This window comes from Gadus chalcogrammus, chromosome 12 (assembly GCF_026213295.1).
Source record: "Gadus chalcogrammus isolate NIFS_2021 chromosome 12, NIFS_Gcha_1.0, whole genome shotgun sequence".
Taxonomy (NCBI): Eukaryota; Metazoa; Chordata; class Actinopteri; order Gadiformes; family Gadidae; genus Gadus; species Gadus chalcogrammus.
In genome coordinates this window covers 10337706-10360451 of record NC_079423.1, presented here as the reverse complement: position 1 = coordinate 10360451, position 22746 = coordinate 10337706, and the positions used below count along the sequence as shown (strand labels likewise).

Sequence of the window (22746 nt, the reverse complement as noted above, 5' to 3'; positions counted from 1 at the left end):
AGTGAGCGTGCGTGTTTGTGTTGGTGAAAGTTTAAGAAATGTACAACTGTCGGTTCAGCTCTCTGGTGCTCCCTGCTGGCAGTATCACTATACTGTCCTCATGTTTCACAAAAATAGTTTTGAGAGACGTTGTCAGTTTTTGTATGTTGCTTAAATCCTCCAAAGCGGTTGGCAGTAAACATCAGGTCACGGTACGCCACGGTAGGCCACGAGTCAATGAGCTCGAGTTGAAAAGAAAAAGCTACAGCACCTGGTATTCCCAGGCGGTCTCCCATCCAAGTACTAACCAGGCCCGACCCTGCTTAGCTTCCGAGATCAGACGAGATCGGGCGTGTTCAGGGTGGTATGGCCGTAAGCAATTAGTGCAGGCGCAAAACCAGGTTTTATACAGTAGCACATAAGGAGTGAGAAAGCTGCTGAGGCTCGACGTTACACTTTTACAAAAACAATCATTAGTTAGATATAAACGGCAGTAATTGATTCAGTAGGACTCCTTATCCATGTAAACGATCATTGTGACATCTGAATTCATTAATTATCTGAAATACACTGCGTGTGCGTGTGATGTTAAATGTTTGAACCAAGGTTAACGGTTAAAGTGTCAGAGAATGGGTGGTGATTTTTTGACGTCCTCCCATGATCTGAAGTGAGCGTGCGTGTTTGTGTTGGTGAAAGTTTAAGAAATGTACAACTGTCGGTTCAGCTCTCTGGTGCTCCCTGCTGGCAGTATCACTATACTGTCCTCATGTTTCACAAAAATAGTTTTGAGAGACGTTGTCAGTTTTTGTATGTTGCTTAAATCCTCCAAAGCGGTTGGCAGTAAACATCAGGTCACGGTACGCCACGGTCGGCCACGGAGTCAATGAGCTCGAGTTGAAAAAGAAAAAGCTTACAGCACCTGGTATTCCCAGGCGGTCTCCCATCCAAGTACTAACCAGGCCCGACCCTGCTTAGCTTCCGAGATCAGACGAGATCGGGCGTGTTCAGGGTGGTATGGCCGTAAGCAATTAGTGCAGGCGCAAAACCAGGTTTTATACAGTAGCACATAAGGAGTGAGAAAGCTGCTGAGGCTCGACGTTACACTTTTACAAAAACAATCATTAGTTAGATATAAACGGCAGTAATTGATTCAGTAGGACTCCTTATCCATGTAAACGATCATTGTGACATCTGAATTCATTAATTATCTGAAATACACTGCGTGTGCGTGTGATGTTAAATGTTTGAACCAAGGTTAACGGTTAAAGTGTCAGAGAATGGGTGGTGATTTTTTGACGTCCTCCCATGATCTGAAGTGAGCGTGCGTGTTTGTGTTGGTGAAAGTTTAAGAAATGTACAACTGTCGGTTCAGCTCTCTGGTGCTCCCTGCTGGCAGTATCACTATACTGTCCTCATGTTTCACAAAAATAGTTTTGAGAGACGTTGTCAGTTTTTGTATGTTGCTTAAATCCTCCAAAGCGGTTGGCAGTAAACATCAGGTCACGGTACGCCACGGTAGGCCACGGAGTCAATGAGCTCGAGTTGAAAAAGAAAAAGCTTACAGCACCTGGTATTCCCAGGCGGTCTCCCATCCAAGTACTAACCAGGCCCGACCCTGCTTAGCTTCCGAGATCAGACGAGATCGGGCGTGTTCAGGGTGGTATGGCCGTAAGCAATTAGTGCAGGCGCAAAACCAGGTTTTATACAGTAGCACATAAGGAGTGAGAAAGCTGCTGAGGCTCGACGTTACACTTTTACAAAAACAATCATTAGTTAGATATAAACGGCAGTAATTGATTCAGTAGGACTCCTTATCCATGTAAACGATCATTGTGACATCTGAATTCATTAATTATCTGAAATACACTGCGTGTGCGTGTGATGTTAAATGTTTGAACCAAGGTTAACGGTTAAAGTGTCAGAGAATGGGTGGTGATTTTTTGACGTCCTCCCATGATCTGAAGTGAGCGTGCGTGTTTGTGTTGGTGAAAGTTTAAGAAATGTACAACTGTCGGTTCAGCTCTCTGGTGCTCCCTGCTGGCAGTATCACTATACTGTCCTCATGTTTCACAAAAATAGTTTTGAGAGACGTTGTCAGTTTTTGTATGTTGCTTAAATCCTCCAAAGCGGTTGGCAGTAAACATCAGGTCACGGTACGCCACGGTAGGCCACGGAGTCAATGAGCTCGAGTTGAAAAAGAAAAAGCTTACAGCACCTGGTATTCCCAGGCGGTCTCCCATCCAAGTACTAACCAGGCCCGACCCTGCTTAGCTTCCGAGATCAGACGAGATCGGGCGTGTTCAGGGTGGTATGGCCGTAAGCAATTAGTGCAGGCGCAAAACCAGGTTTTATACAGTAGCACATAAGGAGTGAGAAAGCTGCTGAGGCTCGACGTTACACTTTTACAAAAACAATCATTAGTTAGATATAAACGGCAGTAATTGATTCAGTAGGACTCCTTATCCATGTAAACGATCATTGTGACATCTGAATTCATTAATTATCTGAAATACACTGCGTGTGCGTGTGATGTTAAATGTTTGAACCAAGGTTAACGGTTAAAGTGTCAGAGAATGGGTGGTGATTTTTTGACGTCCTCCCATGATCTGAAGTGAGCGTGCGTGTTTGTGTTGGTGAAAGTTTAAGAAATGTACAACTGTCGGTTCAGCTCTCTGGTGCTCCCTGCTGGCAGTATCACTATACTGTCCTCATGTTTCACAAAAATAGTTTTGAGAGACGTTGTCAGTTTTTGTATGTTGCTTAAATCCTCCAAAGCGGTTGGCAGTAAACATCAGGTCACGGTACGCCACGGTAGGCCACGGAGTCAATGAGCTCGAGTTGAAAAAGAAAAGCTTACAGCACCTGGTATTCCCAGGCGGTCTCCCATCCAAGTACTAACCAGGCCCGACCCTGCTTAGCTTCCGAGATCAGACGAGATCGGGCGTGTTCAGGGTGGTATGGCCGTAAGCAATTAGTGCAGGCGCAAAACCAGGTTTTATACAGTAGCACATAAGGAGTGAGAAAGCTGCTGAGGCTCGACGTTACACTTTTACAAAAACAATCATTAGTTAGATATAAACGGCAGTAATTGATTCAGTAGGACTCCTTATCCATGTAAACGATCATTGTGACATCTGAATTCATTAATTATCTGAAATACACTGCGTGTGCGTGTGATGTTAAATGTTTGAACCAAGGTTAACGGTTAAAGTGTCAGAGAATGGGTGGTGATTTTTTGACGTCCTCCCATGATCTGAAGTGAGCGTGCGTGTTTGTGTTGGTGAAAGTTTAAGAAATGTACAACTGTCGGTTCAGCTCTCTGGTGCTCCCTGCTGGCAGTATCACTATACTGTCCTCATGTTTCACAAAAATAGTTTTGAGAGACGTTGTCAGTTTTTGTATGTTGCTTAAATCCTCCAAAGCGGTTGGCAGTAAACATCAGGTCACGGTACGCCACGGTAGGCCACGGAGTCAATGAGCTCGAGTTGAAAAAGAAAAAGCTTACAGCACCTGGTATTCCCAGGCGGTCTCCCATCCAAGTACTAACCAGGCCCGACCCTGCTTAGCTTCCGAGATCAGACGAGATCGGGCGTGTTCAGGGTGGTATGGCCGTAAGCAATTAGTGCAGGCGCAAAACCAGGTTTTATACAGTAGCACATAAGGAGTGAGAAAGCTGCTGAGGCTCGACGTTACACTCTTACAAAAACAATCATTAGTTAGATATAAACGGCAGTAATTGATTCAGTAGGACTCCTTATCCATGTAAACGATCATTGTGACATCTGAATTCATTAATTATCTGAAATACACTGCGTGTGCGTGTGATGTTAAATGTTTGAACCAAGGTTAACGGTTAAAGTGTCAGAGAATGGGTGGTGATTTTTTGACGTCCTCCCATGATCTGAAGTGAGCGTGCGTGTTTGTGTTGGTGAAAGTTTAAGAAATGTACAACTGTCGGTTCAGCTCTCTGGTGCTCCCTGCTGGCAGTATCACTATACTGTCCTCATGTTTCACAAAAATAGTTTTGAGAGACGTTGTCAGTTTTTGTATGTTGCTTAAATCCTCCAAAGCGGTTGGCAGTAAACATCAGGTCACGGTACGCCACGGTAGGCCACGGAGTCAATGAGCTCGAGTTGAAAAAGAAAAAGCTTACAGCACCTGGTATTCCCAGGCGGTCTCCCATCCAAGTACTAACCAGGCCCGACCCTGCTTAGCTTCCGAGATCAGACGAGATCGGGCGTGTTCAGGGTGGTATGGCCGTAAGCAATTAGTGCAGGCGCAAAACCAGGTTTTATACAGTAGCACATAAGGAGTGAGAAAGCTGCTGAGGCTCGACGTTACACTTTTACAAAAACAATCATTAGTTAGATATAAACGGCAGTAATTGATTCAGTAGGACTCCTTATCCATGTAAACGATCATTGTGACATCTGAATTCATTAATTATCTGAAATACACTGCGTGTGCGTGTGATGTTAAATGTTTGAACCAAGGTTAACGGTTAAAGTGTCAGAGAATGGGTGGTGATTTTTTGACGTCCTCCCATGATCTGAAGTGAGCGTGCGTGTTTGTGTTGGTGAAAGTTTAAGAAATGTACAACTGTCGGTTCAGCTCTCTGGTGCTCCCTGCTGGCAGTATCACTATACTGTCCTCATGTTTCACAAAAATAGTTTTGAGAGACGTTGTCAGTTTTTGTATGTTGCTTAAATCCTCCAAAGCGGTTGGCAGTAAACATCAGGTCACGGTACGCCACGGTAGGCCACGGAGTCAATGAGCTCGAGTTGAAAAAGAAAAAGCTTACAGCACCTGGTATTCCCAGGCGGTCTCCCATCCAAGTACTAACCAGGCCCGACCCTGCTTAGCTTCCGAGATCAGACGAGATCGGGCGTGTTCAGGGTGGTATGGCCGTAAGCAATTAGTGCAGGCGCAAAACCAGGTTTTATACAGTAGCACATAAGGAGTGAGAAAGCTGCTGAGGCTCGACGTTACACTTTTACAAAAACAATCATTAGTTAGATATAAACGGCAGTAATTGATTCAGTAGGACTCCTTATCCATGTAAACGATCATTGTGACATCTGAATTCATTAATTATCTGAAATACACTGCGTGTGCGTGTGATGTTAAATGTTTGAACCAAGGTTAACGGTTAAAGTGTCAGAGAATGGGTGGTGATTTTTTGACGTCCTCCCATGATCTGAAGTGAGCGTGCGTGTTTGTGTTGGTGAAAGTTTAAGAAATGTACAACTGTCGGTTCAGCTCTCTGGTGCTCCCTGCTGGCAGTATCACTATACTGTCCTCATGTTTCACAAAAATAGTTTTGAGAGACGTTGTCAGTTTTTGTATGTTGCTTAAATCCTCCAAAGCGGTTGGCAGTAAACATCAGGTCACGGTACGCCACGGAGTCAATGAGCTCGAGTTGAAAAAGAAAAAGCTTACAGCACCTGGTATTCCCAGGCGGTCTCCCATCCAAGTACTAACCAGGCCCGACCCTGCTTAGCTTCCGAGATCAGACGAGATCGGGCGTGTTCAGGGTGGTATGGCCGTAAGCAATTAGTGCAGGCGCAAAACCAGGTTTTATACAGTAGCACATAAGGAGTGAGAAAGCTGCTGAGGCTCGACGTTACACTCTTACAAAAACAATCATTAGTTAGATATAAACGGCAGTAATTGATTCAGTAGGACTCCTTATCCATGTAAACGATCATTGTGACATCTGAATTCATTAATTATCTGAAATACACTGCGTGTGCGTGTGATGTTAAATGTTTGAACCAAGGTTAACGGTTAAAGTGTCAGAGAATGGGTGGTGATTTTTTGACGTCCTCCCATGATCTGAAGTGAGCGTGCGTGTTTGTGTTGGTGAAAGTTTAAGAAATGTACAACTGTCGGTTCAGCTCTCTGGTGCTCCCTGCTGGCAGTATCACTATACTGTCCTCATGTTTCACAAAAATAGTTTTGAGAGACGTTGTCAGTTTTTGTATGTTGCTTAAATCCTCCAAAGCGGTTGGCAGTAAACATCAGGTCACGGTACGCCACGGTAGGCCACGGAGTCAATGAGCTCGAGTTGAAAAAGAAAAAGCTTACAGCACCTGGTATTCCCAGGCGGTCTCCCATCCAAGTACTAACCAGGCCCGACCCTGCTTAGCTTCCGAGATCAGACGAGATCGGGCGTGTTCAGGGTGGTATGGCCGTAAGCAATTAGTGCAGGCGCAAAACCAGGTTTTATACAGTAGCACATAAGGAGTGAGAAAGCTGCTGAGGCTCGACGTTACACTTTTACAAAAACAATCATTAGTTAGATATAAACGGCAGTAATTGATTCAGTAGGACTCCTTATCCATGTAAACGATCATTGTGACATCTGAATTCATTAATTATCTGAAATACACTGCGTGTGCGTGTGATGTTAAATGTTTGAACCAAGGTTAACGGTTAAAGTGTCAGAGAATGGGTGGTGATTTTTTGACGTCCTCCCATGATCTGAAGTGAGCGTGCGTGTTTGTGTTGGTGAAAGTTTAAGAAATGTACAACTGTCGGTTCAGCTCTCTGGTGCTCCCTGCTGGCAGTATCACTATACTGTCCTCATGTTTCACAAAAATAGTTTTGAGAGACGTTGTCAGTTTTTGTATGTTGCTTAAATCCTCCAAAGCGGTTGGCAGTAAACATCAGGTCACGGTACGCCACGGTAGGCCACGGAGTCAATGAGCTCGAGTTGAAAAAGAAAAAGCTTACAGCACCTGGTATTCCCAGGCGGTCTCCCATCCAAGTACTAACCAGGCCCGACCCTGCTTAGCTTCCGAGATCAGACGAGATCGGGCGTGTTCAGGGTGGTATGGCCGTAAGCAATTAGTGCAGGCGCAAAACCAGGTTTTATACAGTAGCACATAAGGAGTGAGAAAGCTGCTGAGGCTCGACGTTACACTCTTACAAAAACAATCATTAGTTAGATATAAACGGCAGTAATTGATTCAGTAGGACTCCTTATCCATGTAAACGATCATTGTGACATCTGAATTCATTAATTATCTGAAATACACTGCGTGTGCGTGTGATGTTAAATGTTTGAACCAAGGTTAACGGTTAAAGTGTCAGAGAATGGGTGGTGATTTTTTGACGTCCTCCCATGATCTGAAGTGAGCGTGCGTGTTTGTGTTGGTGAAAGTTTAAGAAATGTACAACTGTCGGTTCAGCTCTCTGGTGCTCCCTGCTGGCAGTATCACTATACTGTCCTCATGTTTCACAAAAATAGTTTTGAGAGACGTTGTCAGTTTTGTATGTTGCTTAAATCCTCCAAAGCGGTTGGCAGTAAACATCAGGTCACGGTACGCCACGGTAGGCCACGGAGTCAATGAGCTCGAGTTGAAAAAGAAAAAGCTTACAGCACCTGGTATTCCCAGGCGGTCTCCCATCCAAGTACTAACCAGGCCCGACCCTGCTTAGCTTCCGAGATCAGACGAGATCGGGCGTGTTCAGGGTGGTATGGCCGTAAGCAATTAGTGCAGGCGCAAAACCAGGTTTTATACAGTAGCACATAAGGAGTGAGAAAGCTGCTGAGGCTCGACGTTACACTCTTACAAAAACAATCATTAGTTAGATATAAACGGCAGTAATTGATTCAGTAGGACTCCTTATCCATGTAAACGATCATTGTGACATCTGAATTCATTAATTATCTGAAATACACTGCGTGTGCGTGTGATGTTAAATGTTTGAACCAAGGTTAACGGTTAAAGTGTCAGAGAATGGGTGGTGATTTTTTGACGTCCTCCCATGATCTGAAGTGAGCGTGCGTGTTTGTGTTGGTGAAAGTTTAAGAAATGTACAACTGTCGGTTCAGCTCTCTGGTGCTCCCTGCTGGCAGTATCACTATACTGTCCTCATGTTTCACAAAAATAGTTTTGAGAGACGTTGTCAGTTTTTGTATGTTGCTTAAATCCTCCAAAGCGGTTGGCAGTAAACATCAGGTCACGGTACGCCACGGTAGGCCACGGAGTCAATGAGCTCGAGTTGAAAAAGAAAAAGCTTACAGCACCTGGTATTCCCAGGCGGTCTCCCATCCAAGTACTAACCAGGCCCGACCCTGCTTAGCTTCCGAGATCAGACGAGATCGGGCGTGTTCAGGGTGGTATGGCCGTAAGCAATTAGTGCAGGCGCAAAACCAGGTTTTATACAGTAGCACATAAGGAGTGAGAAAGCTGCTGAGGCTCGACGTTACACTTTTACAAAAACAATCATTAGTTAGATATAAACGGCAGTAATTGATTCAGTAGGACTCCTTATCCATGTAAACGATCATTGTGACATCTGAATTCATTAATTATCTGAAATACACTGCGTGTGCGTGTGATGTTAAATGTTTGAACCAAGGTTAACGGTTAAAGTGTCAGAGAATGGGTGGTGATTTTTTGACGTCCTCCCATGATCTGAAGTGAGCGTGCGTGTTTGTGTTGGTGAAAGTTTAAGAAATGTACAACTGTCGGTTCAGCTCTCTGGTGCTCCCTGCTGGCAGTATCACTATACTGTCCTCATGTTTCACAAAAATAGTTTTGAGAGACGTTGTCAGTTTTTGTATGTTGCTTAAATCCTCCAAAGCGGTTGGCAGTAAACATCAGGTCACGGTACGCCACGGTAGGCCACGGAGGCAATGAGCTCGAGTTGAAAAAGAAAAAGCTTACAGCACCTGGTATTCCCAGGCGGTCTCCCATCCAAGTACTAACCAGGCCCGACCCTGCTTAGCTTCCGAGATCAGACGAGATCGGGCGTGTTCAGGGTGGTATGGCCGTAAGCAATTAGTGCAGGCGCAAAACCAGGTTTTATACAGTAGCACATAAGGAGTGAGAAAGCTGCTGAGGCTCGACGTTACACTTTTACAAAAACAATCATTAGTTAGATATAAACGGCAGTAATTGATTCAGTAGGACTCCTTATCCATGTAAACGATCATTGTGACATCTGAATTCATTAATTATCTGAAATACACTGCGTGTGCGTGTGATGTTAAATGTTTGAACCAAGGTTAACGGTTAAAGTGTCAGAGAATGGGTGGTGATTTTTGACGTCCTCCCATGATCTGAAGTGAGCGTGCGTGTTTGTGTTGGTGAAAGTTTAAGAAATGTACAACTGTCGGTTCAGCTCTCTGGTGCTCCCTGCTGGCAGTATCACTATACTGTCCTCACGTTTCACAAAAACAGTTTTGAGAGACGTTGTCAGTTTTTGTATGTTGCTTAAATCCTCCAAAGCGGTTGGCAGTAAATATCAGGTCACGGTACGCCACGGTAGGCCACGGAGTCAATGAGCTCGAGTTGAAAAAGAAAAGCTTACAGCACCTGGTATTCCCAGGCGGTCTCCCATCCAAGTACTAACCAGGCCCGACCCTGCTTAGCTTCCGAGATCAGACGAGATCGGGCGTGTTCAGGGTGGTATGGCCGTAAGCAATTAGTGCAGGCGCAAAACCAGGTTTTATACAGTAGCACATAAGGAGTGAGAAAGCTGCTGAGGCTCGACGTTACACTTTTACAAAAACAATCATTAGTTAGATATAAACGGCAGTAATTGATTCAGTAGGACTCCTTATCCATGTAAACGATCATTGTGACATCTGAATTCATTAATTATCTGAAATACACTGCGTGTGCGTGTGATGTTAAATCTTTGAACCAAGGTTAACGGTTAAAGTGTCAGAGAATGGGTGGTGATTTTTTGACGTCCTCCCATGATCTGAAGTGAGCGTGCGTGTTTGTGTTGGTGAAAGTTTAAGAAATGTACAACTGTCGGTTCAGCTCTCTGGTGCTCCCTGCTGGCAGTATCACTATACTGTCCTCATGTTTCACAAAAATAGTTTTGAGAGACGTTGTCAGTTTTTGTATGTTGCTTAAATCCTCCAAAGCGGTTGGCAGTAAACATCAGGTCACGGTACGCCACGGTAGGCCACGGAGTCAATGAGCTCGAGTTGAAAAAGAAAAAGCTTACAGCACCTGGTATTCCCAGGCGGTCTCCCATCCAAGTACTAACCAGGCCCGACCCTGCTTAGCTTCCGAGATCAGACGAGATCGGGCGTGTTCAGGGTGGTATGGCCGTAAGCAATTAGTGCAGGCGCAAAACCAGGTTTTATACAGTAGCACATAAGGAGTGAGAAAGCTGCTGAGGCTCGACGTTACACTTTTACAAAAACAATCATTAGTTAGATATAAACGGCAGTAATTGATTCAGTAGGAATCCTTATCCATGTAAACGATCATTGTGACATCTGAATTAATTAATTATCTGAAATACACTGCGTGTGCGTGTGATGTTAAATCTTTGAACCAAGGTTAACGGTTAGTGTCAGAGAATGGGTGGTGATTTTTTGACGTCCTCCCATGATCTGGGCCCCGTTTCCCGAAAGCGTCGTTAGCCTAAGTGGATCGTGAAGTGCGTCGAAAGGGCATCGTAGAGTTTTCACCGCGTTTCCCGAAAGCATCGTGGGGAACGAACGTCTTGAAAACGCTCGTAGCTAACGAGTACTCCAGGGGTGCTCGTAGGTACTCGTAGGACGCTAAGAGCATCGTCAGCTATAGCCTCAGTGGCGACACCATCGGACATTCCGTCTATTGGATGCGTTTTATTAAAACGCATTGCGCCTTTATGTTCTTAGTTTGGTAATTAATAAAGATTATTAATTAATTTATTAATAAAGATGTTCAAATGGCCAAAATAAAACGGGACAGTCCAGAAAATGTTTGCGCAGGCAGGGCACTCAAAATGTGTGAGAGAAAGTGGGGGGATTTGTGCAGACTGACATAGGCTACTCATAAAACGTAGCATAAAATAATGTAAAAAAAAAATTAAATTAAACAAATTAAAAAAAATAAAAAATAACGAAATTAAAGAAATTAAAAAAAATAAAACATAAAGAAATAAAAAAAGTATAAAAAACAAGCAAAGGAGCAGGCAAAAGGCTGGGATATGGTGGGGATTGGTCACGTTGACGGGAATGTTTAGTGACATGAGGGAGGGTGGAGGGGGTTAAAAAAAAGTCTCAATCACTATTCGACGCGCATGAAAACCAGCCGCGTAGTTATGAGGGAGGCCGTCCCTACACCGATCTTCCTCATCGTCATCGTCCTCAACGTCCTCCGGTTCAAGCAATGCCACCCCAGCCTTAGCTGCAATGTTGTGCAACATAGCCGTCACACATATCACGGCGCATGACTTGGCCGGCGAAAACTGGAGCCCTCCGCCTGACTTGTGAGGCATCTAAGCGCAACTTCCACCTCCCGATCGTGCGCTCAACGATGCAACGGGCCAGACGGTGGGCTTCGTTGTATTCCTCATCATGGACGTCTCCCGGGTTATTCACAGGTGTGAAGAGGAATTATTTAGGGGGGGAAAATGCCGTGAAACGCACAGTGCATACAGGATTAGGACTGATATATGTCGGTTTAAGCCTAATCAATTGTGTTTTAATGTCTTTAGCATTCATATAATTGCAGTCTATTTTTTTTGTAGGCTACACTGCTGTTGTCCTTGATGGGGATATATTTTAACCCTTTTTAACACAATTTTCCTGCGACATTCCTGCATCTCCCCCTCCTACGGAGCCCATTTCAGCACCGTGTCAGTAGACAGTTACAATCCTACGACGTCGTGAGTGCAGCGAATGCGCGTTCACGTTAAGAGGAGTTTCGGGAAACGCTCCAAAGAAATTGACGATGGATCGCAAGATCCATCGTGAGAATGATCGTACGAGCGTGGATCCATCGTTATCGGGAAACGGGGCCCTGAAGTGAGCGTGCGTGTTTGTGTTGGTGAAAGTTTAAGAAATGTACAACTGTCGGTTCAGCTCTCTGGTGCTCCCTGCTGGCAGTATCACTATACTGTCCTCATGTTTCACAAAAATAGTTTTGAGAGACGTTGTCAGTTTTTGTATGTTGCTTAAATCCTCCAAAGCGGTTGGCAGTAAACATCAGGTCACGGTACGCCACGGTAGGCCACGGAGGCAATGAGCTCGAGTTGAAAAAGAAAAAGCTTACAGCACCTGGTATTCCCAGGCGGTCTCCCATCCAAGTACTAACCAGGCCCGACCCTGCTTAGCTTCCGAGATCAGACGAGATCGGGCGTGTTCAGGGTGGTATGGCCGTAAGCAATTAGTGCAGGCGCAAAACCAGGTTTTATACAGTAGCACATAAGGAGTGAGAAAGCTGCTGAGGCTCGACGTTACACTTTTACAAAAACAATCATTAGTTAGATATAAACGGCAGTAATTGATTCAGTAGGACTCCTTATCCATGTAAACGATCATTGTGACATCTGAATTCATTAATTATCTGAAATACACTGCGTGTGCGTGTGATGTTAAATGTTTGAACCAAGGTTAACGGTTAAAGTGTCAGAGAATGGGTGGTGATTTTTTGACGTCCTCCCATGATCTGAAGTGAGCGTGCGTGTTTGTGTTGGTGAAAGTTTAAGAAATGTACAACTGTCGGTTCAGCTCTCTGGTGCTCCCTGCTGGCAGTATCACTATACTGTCCTCATGTTTCACAAAAATAGTTTTGAGAGACGTTGTCAGTTTTTGTATGTTGCTTAAATCCTCCAAAGCGGTTGGCAGTAAACATCAGGTCACGGTACGCCACGGTAGGCCACGGAGTCAATGAGCTCGAGTTGAAAAAGAAAAAGCTTACAGCACCTGGTATTCCCAGGCGGTCTCCCATCCAAGTACTAACCAGGCCCGACCCTGCTTAGCTTCCGAGATCAGACGAGATCGGGCGTGTTCAGGGTGGTATGGCCGTAAGCAATTAGTGCAGGCGCAAAACCAGGTTTTATACAGTAGCACATAAGGAGTGAGAAAGCTGCTGAGGCTCGACGTTACACTTTTACAAAAACAATCATTAGTTAGATATAAACGGCAGTAATTGATTCAGTAGGACTCCTTATCCATGTAAACGATCATTGTGACATCTGAATTCATTAATTATCTGAAATACACTGCGTGTGCGTGTGATGTTAAATGTTTGAACCAAGGTTAACGGTTAAAGTGTCAGAGAATGGGTGGTGATTTTTTGACGTCCTCCCATGATCTGAAGTGAGCGTGCGTGTTTGTGTTGGTGAAAGTTTAAGAAATGTACAACTGTCGGTTCAGCTCTCTGGTGCTCCCTGCTGGCAGTATCACTATACTGTCCTCATGTTTCACAAAAATAGTTTTGAGAGACGTTGTCAGTTTTGTATGTTGCTTAAATCCTCCAAAGCGGTTGGCAGTAAACATCAGGTCACGGTAGGTCACGGTAGGCCACGGAGGCAATGAGCTCGAGTTGAAAAAGAAAAAGCTTACAGCACCTGGTATTCCCAGGCGGTCTCCCATCCAAGTACTAACCAGGCCCGACCCTGCTTAGCTTCCGAGATCAGACGAGATCGGGCGTGTTCAGGGTGGTATGGCCGTAAGCAATTAGTGCAGGCGCAAAACCAGGTTTTATACAGTAGCACATAAGGAGTGAGAAAGCTGCTGAGGCTCGACGTTACACTTTACAAAAACAATCATTAGTTAGATATAAACGGCAGTAATTGATTCAGTAGGACTCCTTATCCATGTAAACGATCATTGTGACATCTGAATTCATTAATTATCTGAAATACACTGCGTGTGCGTGTGATGTTAAATGTTTGAACCAAGGTTAACGGTTAAAGTGTCAGAGAATGGGTGGTGATTTTTTGACGTCCTCCCATGATCTGAAGTGAGCGTGCGTGTTTGTGTTGGTGAAAGTTTAAGAAATGTACAACTGTCGGTTCAGCTCTCTGGTGCTCCCTGCTGGCAGTATCACTATACTGTCCTCATGTTTCACAAAAATAGTTTTGAGAGACGTTGTCAGTTTTTGTATGTTGCTTAAATCCTCCAAAGCGGTTGGCAGTAAACATCAGGTCACGGTACGCCACGGTAGGCCACGGAGTCAATGAGCTCGAGTTGAAAAAGAAAAAGCTTACAGCACCTGGTATTCCCAGGCGGTCTCCCATCCAAGTACTAACCAGGCCCGACCCTGCTTAGCTTCCGAGATCAGACGAGATCGGGCGTGTTCAGGGTGGTATGGCCGTAAGCAATTAGTGCAGGCGCAAAACCAGGTTTTATACAGTAGCACATAAGGAGTGAGAAAGCTGCTGAGGCTCGACGTTACACTTTTACAAAAACAATCATTAGTTAGATATAAACGGCAGTAATTGATTCAGTAGGACTCCTTATCCATGTAAACGATCATTGTGACATCTGAATTCATTAATTATCTGAAATACACTGCGTGTGCGTGTGATGTTAAATGTTTGAACCAAGGTTAACGGTTAAAGTGTCAGAGAATGGGTGGTGATTTTTTGACGTCCTCCCATGATCTGAAGTGAGCGTGCGTGTTTGTGTTGGTGAAAGTTTAAGAAATGTACAACTGTCGGTTCAGCTCTCTGGTGCTCCCTGCTGGCAGTATCACTATACTGTCCTCATGTTTCACAAAAATAGTTTTGAGAGACGTTGTCAGTTTTGTATGTTGCTTAAATCCTCCAAAGCGGTTGGCAGTAAACATCAGGTCACGGTAGGTCACGGTAGGCCACGGAGGCAATGAGCTCGAGTTGAAAAAGATTACAGCACCTGGTATTCCCAGGCGGTCTCCCATCCAAGTACTAACCAGGCCCGACCCTGCTTAGCTTCCGAGATCAGACGAGATCGGGCGTGTTCAGGGTGGTATGGCCGTAAGCAATTAGTGCAGGCGCAAAACCAGGTTTTATACAGTAGCACATAAGGAGTGAGAAAGCTGCTGAGGCTCGACGTTACACTTTTACAAAAACAATCATTAGTTAGATATAAACGGCAGTAATTGATTCAGTAGGACTCCTTATCCATGTAAACGATCATTGTGACATCTGAATTCATTAATTATCTGAAATACACTGCGTGTGCGTGTGATGTTAAATGTTTGAACCAAGGTTAACGGTTAAAGTGTCAGAGAATGGGTGGTGATTTTTTGACGTCCTCCCATGATCTGAAGTGAGCGTGCGTGTTTGTGTTGGTGAAAGTTTAAGAAATGTACAACTGTCGGTTCAGCTCTCTGGTGCTCCCTGCTGGCAGTATCACTATACTGTCCTCATGTTTCACAAAAATAGTTTTGAGAGACGTTGTCAGTTTTGTATGTTGCTTAAATCCTCCAAAGCGGTTGGCAGTAAACATCAGGTCACGGTACGCCACGGTAGGCCACGGAGGCAATGAGCTCGAGTTGAAAAAGAAAAGCTTACAGCACCTGGTATTCCCAGGCGGTCTCCCATCCAAGTACTAACCAGGCCCGACCCTGCTTAGCTTCCGAGATCAGACGAGATCGGGCGTGTTCAGGGTGGTATGGCCGTAAGCAATTAGTGCAGGCGCAAAACCAGGTTTTATACAGTAGCACATAAGGAGTGAGAAAGCTGCTGAGGCTCGACGTTACACTTTTACAAAAACAATCATTAGTTAGATATAAACGGCAGTAATTGATTCAGTAGGACTCCTTATCCATGTAAACGATCATTGTGACATCTGAATTCATTAATTATCTGAAATACACTGCGTGTGCGTGTGATGTTAAATGTTTGAACCAAGGTTAACGGTTAAAGTGTCAGAGAATGGGTGGTGATTTTTTGACGTCCTCCCATGATCTGAAGTGAGCGTGCGTGTTTGTGTTGGTGAAAGTTTAAGAAATGTACAACTGTCGGTTCAGCTCTCTGGTGCTCCCTGCTGGCAGTATCACTATACTGTCCTCATGTTTCACAAAAATAGTTTTGAGAGACGTTGTCAGTTTTTGTATGTTGCTTAAATCCTCCAAAGCGGTTGGCAGTAAACATCAGGTCACGGTACGCCACGGTAGGCCACGGAGGCAATGAGCTCGAGTTGAAAAAGAAAAGCTTACAGCACCTGGTATTCCCAGGCGGTCTCCCATCCAAGTACTAACCAGGCCCGACCCTGCTTAGCTTCCGAGATCAGACGAGATCGGGCGTGTTCAGGGTGGTATGGCCGTAAGCAATTAGTGCAGGCGCAAAACCAGGTTTTATACAGTAGCACATAAGGAGTGAGAAAGCTGCTGAGGCTCGACGTTACACTTTTACAAAAACAATCATTAGTTAGATATAAACGGCAGTAATTGATTCAGTAGGACTCCTTATCCATGTAAACGATCATTGTGACATCTGAATTCATTAATTATCTGAAATACACTGCGTGTGCGTGTGATGTTAAATGTTTGAACCAAGGTTAACGGTTAAAGTGTCAGAGAATGGGTGGTGATTTTTTGACGTCCTCCCATGATCTGAAGTGAGCGTGCGTGTTTGTGTTGGTGAAAGTTTAAGAAATGTACAACTGTCGGTTCAGCTCTCTGGTGCTCCCTGCTGGCAGTATCACTATACTGTCCTCATGTTTCACAAAAATAGTTTTGAGAGACGTTGTCAGTTTTTGTATGTTGCTTAAATCCTCCAAAGCGGTTGGCAGTAAACATCAGGTCACGGTACGCCACGGTAGGCCACGGAGGCAATGAGCTCGAGTTGAAAAAGAAAAAGCTTACAGCACCTGGTATTCCCAGGCGGTCTCCCATCCAAGTACTAACCAGGCCCGACCCTGCTTAGCTTCCGAGATCAGACGAGATCGGGCGTGTTCAGGGTGGTATGGCCGTAAGCAATTAGTGCAGGCGCAAAACCAGGTTTTATACAGTAGCACATAAGGAGTGAGAAAGCTGCTGAGGCTCGACGTTACACTTTTACAAAAACAATCATTAGTTAGATATAAACGGCAGTAATTGATTCAGTAGGACTCCTTATCCATGTAAACGATCATTGTGACATCTGAATTCATTAATTATCTGAAATACACTGCGTGTGCGTGTGATGTTAAATGTTTGAACCAAGGTTAACGGTTAAAGTGTCAGAGAATGGGTGGTGATTTTTTGACGTCCTCCCATGATCTGAAGTGAGCGTGCGTGTTTGTGTTGGTGAAAGTTTAAGAAATGTACAACTGTCGGTTCAGCTCTCTGGTGCTCCCTGCTGGCAGTATCACTATACTGTCCTCATGTTTCACAAAAATAGTTTTGAGAGACGTTGTCAGTTTTTGTATGTTGCTTAAATCCTCCAAAGCGGTTGGCAGTAAACATCAGGTCACGGTACGCCACGGTAGGCCACGGAGTCAATGAGCTCGAGTTGAAAAAGAAAAAGCTTACAGCACCTGGTATTCCCAGGCGGTCTCCCATCCAAGTACTAACCAGGCCCGACCCTGCTTAGCTTCCGAGATCAGACGAGATCGGGCGTGTTCAGGGTGGTATGGCCGTAAGCAATTAGTGCAGGCGCAAAACCAGGTTTTATACAGTAGCACATAAGGAGTGAGAAAGCTGCTGAGGCTCGACGTTACACTTTTACAAAAACAATCATTAGTTAGATATAAACGGCAGTAATTGATTCAGTAGGACTCCTTATCCATGTAAACGATCATTGTGACATCTGAATTCATTAATTATCTGAAATACACTGCGTGTGCGTGTGATGTTAAATGTTTGAACCAAGGTTAACGGTTAAAGTGTCAGAGAATGGGTGGTGATTTTTTGACGTCCTCCCATGATCTGAAGTGAGCGTGCGTGTTTGTGTTGGTGAAAGTTTAAGAAATGTACAACTGTCGGTTCAGCTCTCTGGTGCTCCCTGCTGGCAGTATCACTATACTGTCCTCATGTTTCACAAAAATAGTTTTGAGAGACGTTGTCAGTTTTTGTATGTTGCTTAAATCCTCCAAAGCGGTTGGCAGTAAACATCAGGTCACGGTACGCCACGGTAGGCCACGGAGTCAATGAGCTCGAGTTGAAAAAGAAAAAGCTTACAGCACCTGGTATTCCCAGGCGGTCTCCCATCCAAGTACTAACCAGGCCCGACCCTGCTTAGCTTCCGAGATCAGACGAGATCGGGCGTGTTCAGGGTGGTATGGCCGTAAGCAATTAGTGCAGGCGCAAAACCAGGTTTTATACAGTAGCACATAAGGAGTGAGAAAGCTGCTGAGGCTCGACGTTACACTTTTACAAAAACAATCATTAGTTAGATATAAACGGCAGTAATTGATTCAGTAGGACTCCTTATCCATGTAAACGATCATTGTGACATCTGAATTCATTAATTATCTGAAATACACTGCGTGTGCGTGTGATGTTAAATGTTTGAACCAAGGTTAACGGTTAAAGTGTCAGAGAATGGGTGGTGATTTTTTGACGTCCTCCCATGATCTGAAGTGAGCGTGCGTGTTTGTGTTGGTGAAAGTTTAAGAAATGTACAACTGTCGGTTCAGCTCTCTGGTGCTCCCTGCTGGCAGTATCACTATACTGTCCTCATGTTTCACAAAAATAGTTTTGAGAGACGTTGTCAGTTTTTGTATGTTGCTTAAATCCTCCAAAGCGGTTGGCAGTAAACATCAGGTCACGGTACGTCACGGTAGGCCACGGAGGCAATGAGCTCGAGTTGAAAAAGGAAAAAATGCTTACAGCACCTGGAATTCCCAGGCGGTCTCCCATCCAAGTACTAACCAGGCCCGACCCTGCTTAGCTTCCGAGATCAGACGAGATCGGGCGTGTTCAGGGTGGTATGGCCGTAAGCAATTAGTGCAGGCGCAAAACCAGGTTTTATACAGTAGCACATAAGGAGTGAGAAAGCTGCTGAGGCTCGACGTTACACTTTTACAAAAACAATCATTAGTTAGATATAAACGGCAGTAATTGATTCAGTAGGACTCCTTATCCATGTAAACGATCATTGTGACATCTGAATTCATTAATTATCTGAAATACACTGCGTGTGCGTGTGATGTTAAATGTTTGAACCAAGGTTAACGGTTAAAGTGTCAGAGAATGGGTGGTGATTTTTTGACGTCCTCCCATGATCTGAAGTGAGCGTGCGTGTTTGTGTTGGTGAAAGTTTAAGAAATGTACAACTGTCGGTTCAGCTCTCTGGTGCTCCCTGCTGGCAGTATCACTATACTGTCCTCATGTTTCACAAAAATAGTTTTGAGAGACGTTGTCAGTTTTTGTATGTTGCTTAAATCCTCCAAAGCGGTTGGCAGTAAACATCAGGTCACGGTACGCCACGGAGTCAATGAGCTCGAGTTGAAAAAGAAAAAGCTTACAGCACCTGGTATTCCCAGGCGGTCTCCCATCCAAGTACTAACCAGGCCCGACCCTGCTTAGCTTCCGAGATCAGACGAGATCGGGCGTGTTCAGGGTGGTATGGCCGTAAGCAATTAGTGCAGGCGCAAAACCAGGTTTTATACAGTAGCACATAAGGAGTGAGAAAGCTGCTGAGGCTCGACGTTACACTTTACAAAAACAATCATTAGTTAGATATAAACGGCAGTAATTGATTCAGTAGGACTCCTTATCCATGTAAACGATCATTGTGACATCTGAATTCATTAATTATCTGAAATACACTGCGTGTGCGTGTGATGTTAAATGTTTGAACCAAGGTTAACGGTTAAAGTGTCAGAGAATGGGTGGTGATTTTTGGACGTCCTCCCATGATCTGAAGTGAGCGTGCGTGTTTGTGTTAGGTGAAAGTTTAAGAAATGTACAACTGTCGTTTCAGCTCTCTGGTGCTCCCTGCTGGCAGTATCACTATACTGTCCTCATGTTTCACAAAAATAGTTTTGAGAGACGTTGTCAGTCTTTGTATGTTGCTTAAATCCTCCAAAGCGGTTGGCAGTAAACATCAGGTCACGGTAGGCCACGGAGGCAATGAGCTCGAGTTGAAAAAGAAAAAGCTTACAGCACCTGGTATTCCCAGGCGGTCTCCCATCCAAGTACTAACCAGGCCCGACCCTGCTTAGCTTCCGAGATCAGACGAGATCGGGCGTGTTTTTTTTTTTTTTTCTTGTTTTTTTTTATTAAAATTCCGTATTTACAGTAATTTACAATCTTTTACGGTCATAACCAAACACAGTATGACACACAGAAGACATACAGACAGTTGATAATCACAAATGTACCCAACAATCATATAGAGGTTAACCCTAATCATACACAACAAACATTTGCGTCGGAGTGGTCTGCCAGGTCTTAACAAGCAGGAAAAACAATGCCCACACTACACACTAAATCCTAACGTCCCTGATTCCGTTACCATGACTAAAGTGCTGTTCCTAACAAAATACTTGTGAAAATCCTCCCCTTCCCATCATTCAGAACCTCCTTCACATTCCCAACCACATCCTCCTTTACAAGTATTGCCACACCACACGATCTTGCCGTCCCACAATTGACGAATAACAGTCCCCTCCATTTCTCCTTGATTTCTGGCATTTTAGCCTGTGTCCAGTTTGTTTCCTGCAGCACTAAAATATCGGATTTAAAATTGATTAACACCTCATCAAACTTCGCCATATTGTTAAGACCGTTGATATTAATTGATGTGAGTGTGACCATTGAAATCAAAAGACACAGAGTGGGTATTACTGTTAAAATCTTTTTTTTTTTTTACGTACCCCTTTCTTTTTCAAGTTCCTCTGTTCCTCATCGGAATCAACCCCTCTCCTGCGTCTGACCCTGGGCGCCCTCTCCCTACAAACACCCAACGCCTCATTCCCAGACTTATTCTCCCTCTCCCTTCCATCAGCCAGTGTGGGGGGGGAAATTATAGGCGCCATACCACGCCAATGAGACGCGTCGGCTGTAGCCTCAATAGTCACAGCACAAGACCCCCAGGCTGCATCTTCCTCTACTGTAGGCCACCCGGGCGCCTGTAAAGAGAGGAGCCCCGCTTGAGAGCTCCTGCCCCCCCCCAACCCTGTGCCCCCATCTCCCCCTGATGCCGGGGCCATTGACACAACCAAATCCACTTCTAGGCTAGCCCCCGTGCCATGTCCCGCCTCGTTCCCCAACTGTCCAGACCCCCGCGGCACCTTGGCTACGCCCTCCGCTGGTGTAGGGTGCCCAGATGCCGGTAGAGAGGAAAGCTCTCCTTGAGAGCTTTGCCCCCCGGGCAACCCCATGCCCCCCACACCCGGGTCCTTCAGCACAACCTGTAGCTGACTGTCCAAGACTGTCTCCCCGTCAGACAGCTCCCCGTGCTCCATCTCCTCTTCCGCACTCTCTTCCCCTCCACTTTCCTCACTCTCCAACGATACAGCCCTTGAGTCTGGGTCAACTGAGAGGGCACCCCCTCCCACCTGCTCCTCCTTACACACACAATTTCCCTTTCTATTACCACACTCTCTGCATTTAATCACAGCCACACACTCCCTTGCATAGTGTCCCTGCTTCCCGCACTTCCGACAGAGGAAGTCAGGACAGTCCCTCACTATATGTCCAGGCTGGATGCACAATCTACACACCTTTAATTGTCTGTCATGGATGACTCGGAAATATTCAGCACCCTTTTCAGTGTCAAAACGTGTGGACCAAGGCAAGGACCGTACTTCCTTGTTAAACTTCACCTTAACAAACCGTGTACCCTCACATATGGTCATCCCAGGCCACTTCCTCCTTGCAATCGGCGAAACTGCCTCCACACCCCAGTCCGCAAGCTTCTTCAGAATCTCCTCATCCGTAATGTACACTGGTAGACTCATAAAGGACACCACCATCTCATCTGCAGTCAAGTCTTTTGCGACGACGCTGGTCCCCCTTATCCTAAAACCATCCAACAATCGCCTCTTCCCGTTGGGGTGATTCATCGTTACTTCATATTGGTTCAATGAGAGGTAGCGACATCCCAAGACCAATCCACATACACTCTGCATCGCCCTTAGCATCTCCATCATCGGGATTTTCTCCTCTCCCACAAGCTCCACAGCCACAGACAACTCCCTGCTGTAGCTCGGGCCACCATCCGCAACCTTGTCCTCCTTCTCTCTTGTTGCTCTCTCCGCAGTCACCGGTCTCCCGCCTAGTACGTCCTCCGATGTCCTCTTCGCCACACAACCACCATCCGTCACCGCAGCAGGAGCCGTGTTCCGTTCCATGCTGTCTTCTATTCGAGTTTTCGAAACCGCGTGAGACATCGAAAAAAAAACGAACTAAAGTATACTAATACTCCCCCAAACAGCAAGCTGTCGGGGGAATAAACGACTAGACGCAAAACTAACGAAAAAAATATCTATAAATACTTGATTTACCACCAAAAGAATCCTCGCTCCAACACCGTCCTCCTCTCACCACTCAAGCACACCAAACACTTCCTTCAATGGGCGTATCACTTCCTCAATGGGCGTGTTTTTTTTTTTCCTTTTTGGTGACACCCGTCACTACTTACAGCAACCTGGGCTTCTGAGGAGGTCTCCCATCCAAGTACTAACCAGGCCCGACCCTGCTTAGCTTCCGAGATCAGACGAGATCGGGCGTGTTCAGGGTGGTATGGCCGTAAGCAAATAGTGCTGGCGCAAAACCAGGTTTTATACAGTAGCACATAAGGAGTGAGAAACCTGCTGAGGCTCGACGTTACACTTTTACAAAAACAATCATTAGTTAGATATAAACAGCAGTAATTGATTCAGTAGGACTCCTTATCCATGTAAACGATCATTGTGACATCTGAATTCATTAATTATCTGCAATACACTGCGTGTGCGTGTGATGTTAAATGTTTGAACCAAGGTTAACGGTTAAAGTGTCAGAGAATGGGTGGTGATTTTTGGACGTCCTCCCATGATCTGAAGTGAGCGTGCGTGTTTGTGTTGGTGAAAGTTTAAGAAATGTACAACTGTCGTTTCAGCTCTCTGGTGCTCCCTGCTGGCAGTATCACTATACTGTCCTCAGTGTTTCACAAAAATAGTTT

General features: G+C 45.1%; 29 non-coding genes across 29 annotated transcripts; all 29 read right to left on the bottom strand.

Moving 5' to 3' along the window:
- Positions 1 to 238: 238 nt before the first annotated feature.
- Positions 239 to 357, bottom strand: LOC130394280 (5S ribosomal RNA). The gene has a single exon (XR_008897454.1). It is a non-coding gene; the product is annotated as a 5S ribosomal RNA (ribosomal RNA).
- A 529-nt stretch (positions 358 to 886) lies between these two features.
- Positions 887 to 1005, bottom strand: LOC130398323 (5S ribosomal RNA). The gene has a single exon (XR_008900899.1). It is a non-coding gene; the product is annotated as a 5S ribosomal RNA (ribosomal RNA).
- Positions 1006 to 1534: 529 nt separating this feature from the next.
- LOC130398321 (5S ribosomal RNA) lies at positions 1535 to 1653 on the bottom strand. Its single transcript, XR_008900897.1, has one exon. It is a non-coding gene; the product is annotated as a 5S ribosomal RNA (ribosomal RNA).
- A 529-nt stretch (positions 1654 to 2182) lies between these two features.
- LOC130398320 (5S ribosomal RNA) lies at positions 2183 to 2301 on the bottom strand. The gene has a single exon (XR_008900896.1). It is a non-coding gene; the product is annotated as a 5S ribosomal RNA (ribosomal RNA).
- Positions 2302 to 2829: 528 nt separating this feature from the next.
- On the bottom strand, positions 2830 to 2948 carry LOC130398319 (5S ribosomal RNA). Its single transcript, XR_008900895.1, has one exon. It is a non-coding gene; the product is annotated as a 5S ribosomal RNA (ribosomal RNA).
- Positions 2949 to 3477: 529 nt separating this feature from the next.
- LOC130398318 (5S ribosomal RNA) lies at positions 3478 to 3596 on the bottom strand. Its single transcript, XR_008900894.1, has one exon. It is a non-coding gene; the product is annotated as a 5S ribosomal RNA (ribosomal RNA).
- A 529-nt stretch (positions 3597 to 4125) lies between these two features.
- On the bottom strand, positions 4126 to 4244 carry LOC130398317 (5S ribosomal RNA). Its single transcript, XR_008900893.1, has one exon. It is a non-coding gene; the product is annotated as a 5S ribosomal RNA (ribosomal RNA).
- Positions 4245 to 4773: 529 nt separating this feature from the next.
- LOC130398316 (5S ribosomal RNA) lies at positions 4774 to 4892 on the bottom strand. Its single transcript, XR_008900892.1, has one exon. It is a non-coding gene; the product is annotated as a 5S ribosomal RNA (ribosomal RNA).
- Positions 4893 to 5411: 519 nt separating this feature from the next.
- LOC130398315 (5S ribosomal RNA) lies at positions 5412 to 5530 on the bottom strand. The gene has a single exon (XR_008900891.1). It is a non-coding gene; the product is annotated as a 5S ribosomal RNA (ribosomal RNA).
- A 529-nt stretch (positions 5531 to 6059) lies between these two features.
- On the bottom strand, positions 6060 to 6178 carry LOC130398314 (5S ribosomal RNA). The gene has a single exon (XR_008900890.1). It is a non-coding gene; the product is annotated as a 5S ribosomal RNA (ribosomal RNA).
- Positions 6179 to 6707: 529 nt separating this feature from the next.
- Positions 6708 to 6826, bottom strand: LOC130398313 (5S ribosomal RNA). Its single transcript, XR_008900889.1, has one exon. It is a non-coding gene; the product is annotated as a 5S ribosomal RNA (ribosomal RNA).
- A 528-nt stretch (positions 6827 to 7354) lies between these two features.
- On the bottom strand, positions 7355 to 7473 carry LOC130398312 (5S ribosomal RNA). The gene has a single exon (XR_008900888.1). It is a non-coding gene; the product is annotated as a 5S ribosomal RNA (ribosomal RNA).
- A 529-nt stretch (positions 7474 to 8002) lies between these two features.
- LOC130398310 (5S ribosomal RNA) lies at positions 8003 to 8121 on the bottom strand. Its single transcript, XR_008900886.1, has one exon. It is a non-coding gene; the product is annotated as a 5S ribosomal RNA (ribosomal RNA).
- Positions 8122 to 8650: 529 nt separating this feature from the next.
- LOC130398309 (5S ribosomal RNA) lies at positions 8651 to 8769 on the bottom strand. The gene has a single exon (XR_008900885.1). It is a non-coding gene; the product is annotated as a 5S ribosomal RNA (ribosomal RNA).
- A 527-nt stretch (positions 8770 to 9296) lies between these two features.
- Positions 9297 to 9415, bottom strand: LOC130398307 (5S ribosomal RNA). The gene has a single exon (XR_008900884.1). It is a non-coding gene; the product is annotated as a 5S ribosomal RNA (ribosomal RNA).
- A 529-nt stretch (positions 9416 to 9944) lies between these two features.
- Positions 9945 to 10063, bottom strand: LOC130398306 (5S ribosomal RNA). Its single transcript, XR_008900883.1, has one exon. It is a non-coding gene; the product is annotated as a 5S ribosomal RNA (ribosomal RNA).
- A 1923-nt stretch (positions 10064 to 11986) lies between these two features.
- LOC130398305 (5S ribosomal RNA) lies at positions 11987 to 12105 on the bottom strand. The gene has a single exon (XR_008900882.1). It is a non-coding gene; the product is annotated as a 5S ribosomal RNA (ribosomal RNA).
- Positions 12106 to 12634: 529 nt separating this feature from the next.
- LOC130398304 (5S ribosomal RNA) lies at positions 12635 to 12753 on the bottom strand. Its single transcript, XR_008900881.1, has one exon. It is a non-coding gene; the product is annotated as a 5S ribosomal RNA (ribosomal RNA).
- Positions 12754 to 13281: 528 nt separating this feature from the next.
- On the bottom strand, positions 13282 to 13400 carry LOC130398303 (5S ribosomal RNA). The gene has a single exon (XR_008900880.1). It is a non-coding gene; the product is annotated as a 5S ribosomal RNA (ribosomal RNA).
- Positions 13401 to 13928: 528 nt separating this feature from the next.
- Positions 13929 to 14047, bottom strand: LOC130398302 (5S ribosomal RNA). The gene has a single exon (XR_008900879.1). It is a non-coding gene; the product is annotated as a 5S ribosomal RNA (ribosomal RNA).
- A 522-nt stretch (positions 14048 to 14569) lies between these two features.
- LOC130399921 (5S ribosomal RNA) lies at positions 14570 to 14688 on the bottom strand. The gene has a single exon (XR_008902413.1). It is a non-coding gene; the product is annotated as a 5S ribosomal RNA (ribosomal RNA).
- A 527-nt stretch (positions 14689 to 15215) lies between these two features.
- Positions 15216 to 15334, bottom strand: LOC130398301 (5S ribosomal RNA). Its single transcript, XR_008900878.1, has one exon. It is a non-coding gene; the product is annotated as a 5S ribosomal RNA (ribosomal RNA).
- Positions 15335 to 15862: 528 nt separating this feature from the next.
- LOC130398300 (5S ribosomal RNA) lies at positions 15863 to 15981 on the bottom strand. The gene has a single exon (XR_008900877.1). It is a non-coding gene; the product is annotated as a 5S ribosomal RNA (ribosomal RNA).
- A 529-nt stretch (positions 15982 to 16510) lies between these two features.
- LOC130398298 (5S ribosomal RNA) lies at positions 16511 to 16629 on the bottom strand. The gene has a single exon (XR_008900875.1). It is a non-coding gene; the product is annotated as a 5S ribosomal RNA (ribosomal RNA).
- A 529-nt stretch (positions 16630 to 17158) lies between these two features.
- Positions 17159 to 17277, bottom strand: LOC130398297 (5S ribosomal RNA). The gene has a single exon (XR_008900874.1). It is a non-coding gene; the product is annotated as a 5S ribosomal RNA (ribosomal RNA).
- Positions 17278 to 17806: 529 nt separating this feature from the next.
- Positions 17807 to 17925, bottom strand: LOC130398296 (5S ribosomal RNA). Its single transcript, XR_008900873.1, has one exon. It is a non-coding gene; the product is annotated as a 5S ribosomal RNA (ribosomal RNA).
- Positions 17926 to 18457: 532 nt separating this feature from the next.
- On the bottom strand, positions 18458 to 18576 carry LOC130399676 (5S ribosomal RNA). Its single transcript, XR_008902179.1, has one exon. It is a non-coding gene; the product is annotated as a 5S ribosomal RNA (ribosomal RNA).
- Positions 18577 to 19095: 519 nt separating this feature from the next.
- LOC130398295 (5S ribosomal RNA) lies at positions 19096 to 19214 on the bottom strand. The gene has a single exon (XR_008900872.1). It is a non-coding gene; the product is annotated as a 5S ribosomal RNA (ribosomal RNA).
- A 3003-nt stretch (positions 19215 to 22217) lies between these two features.
- LOC130394177 (5S ribosomal RNA) lies at positions 22218 to 22337 on the bottom strand. The gene has a single exon (XR_008897361.1). It is a non-coding gene; the product is annotated as a 5S ribosomal RNA (ribosomal RNA).
- Between the last annotated feature and the right edge of the window lie 409 nt (positions 22338 to 22746).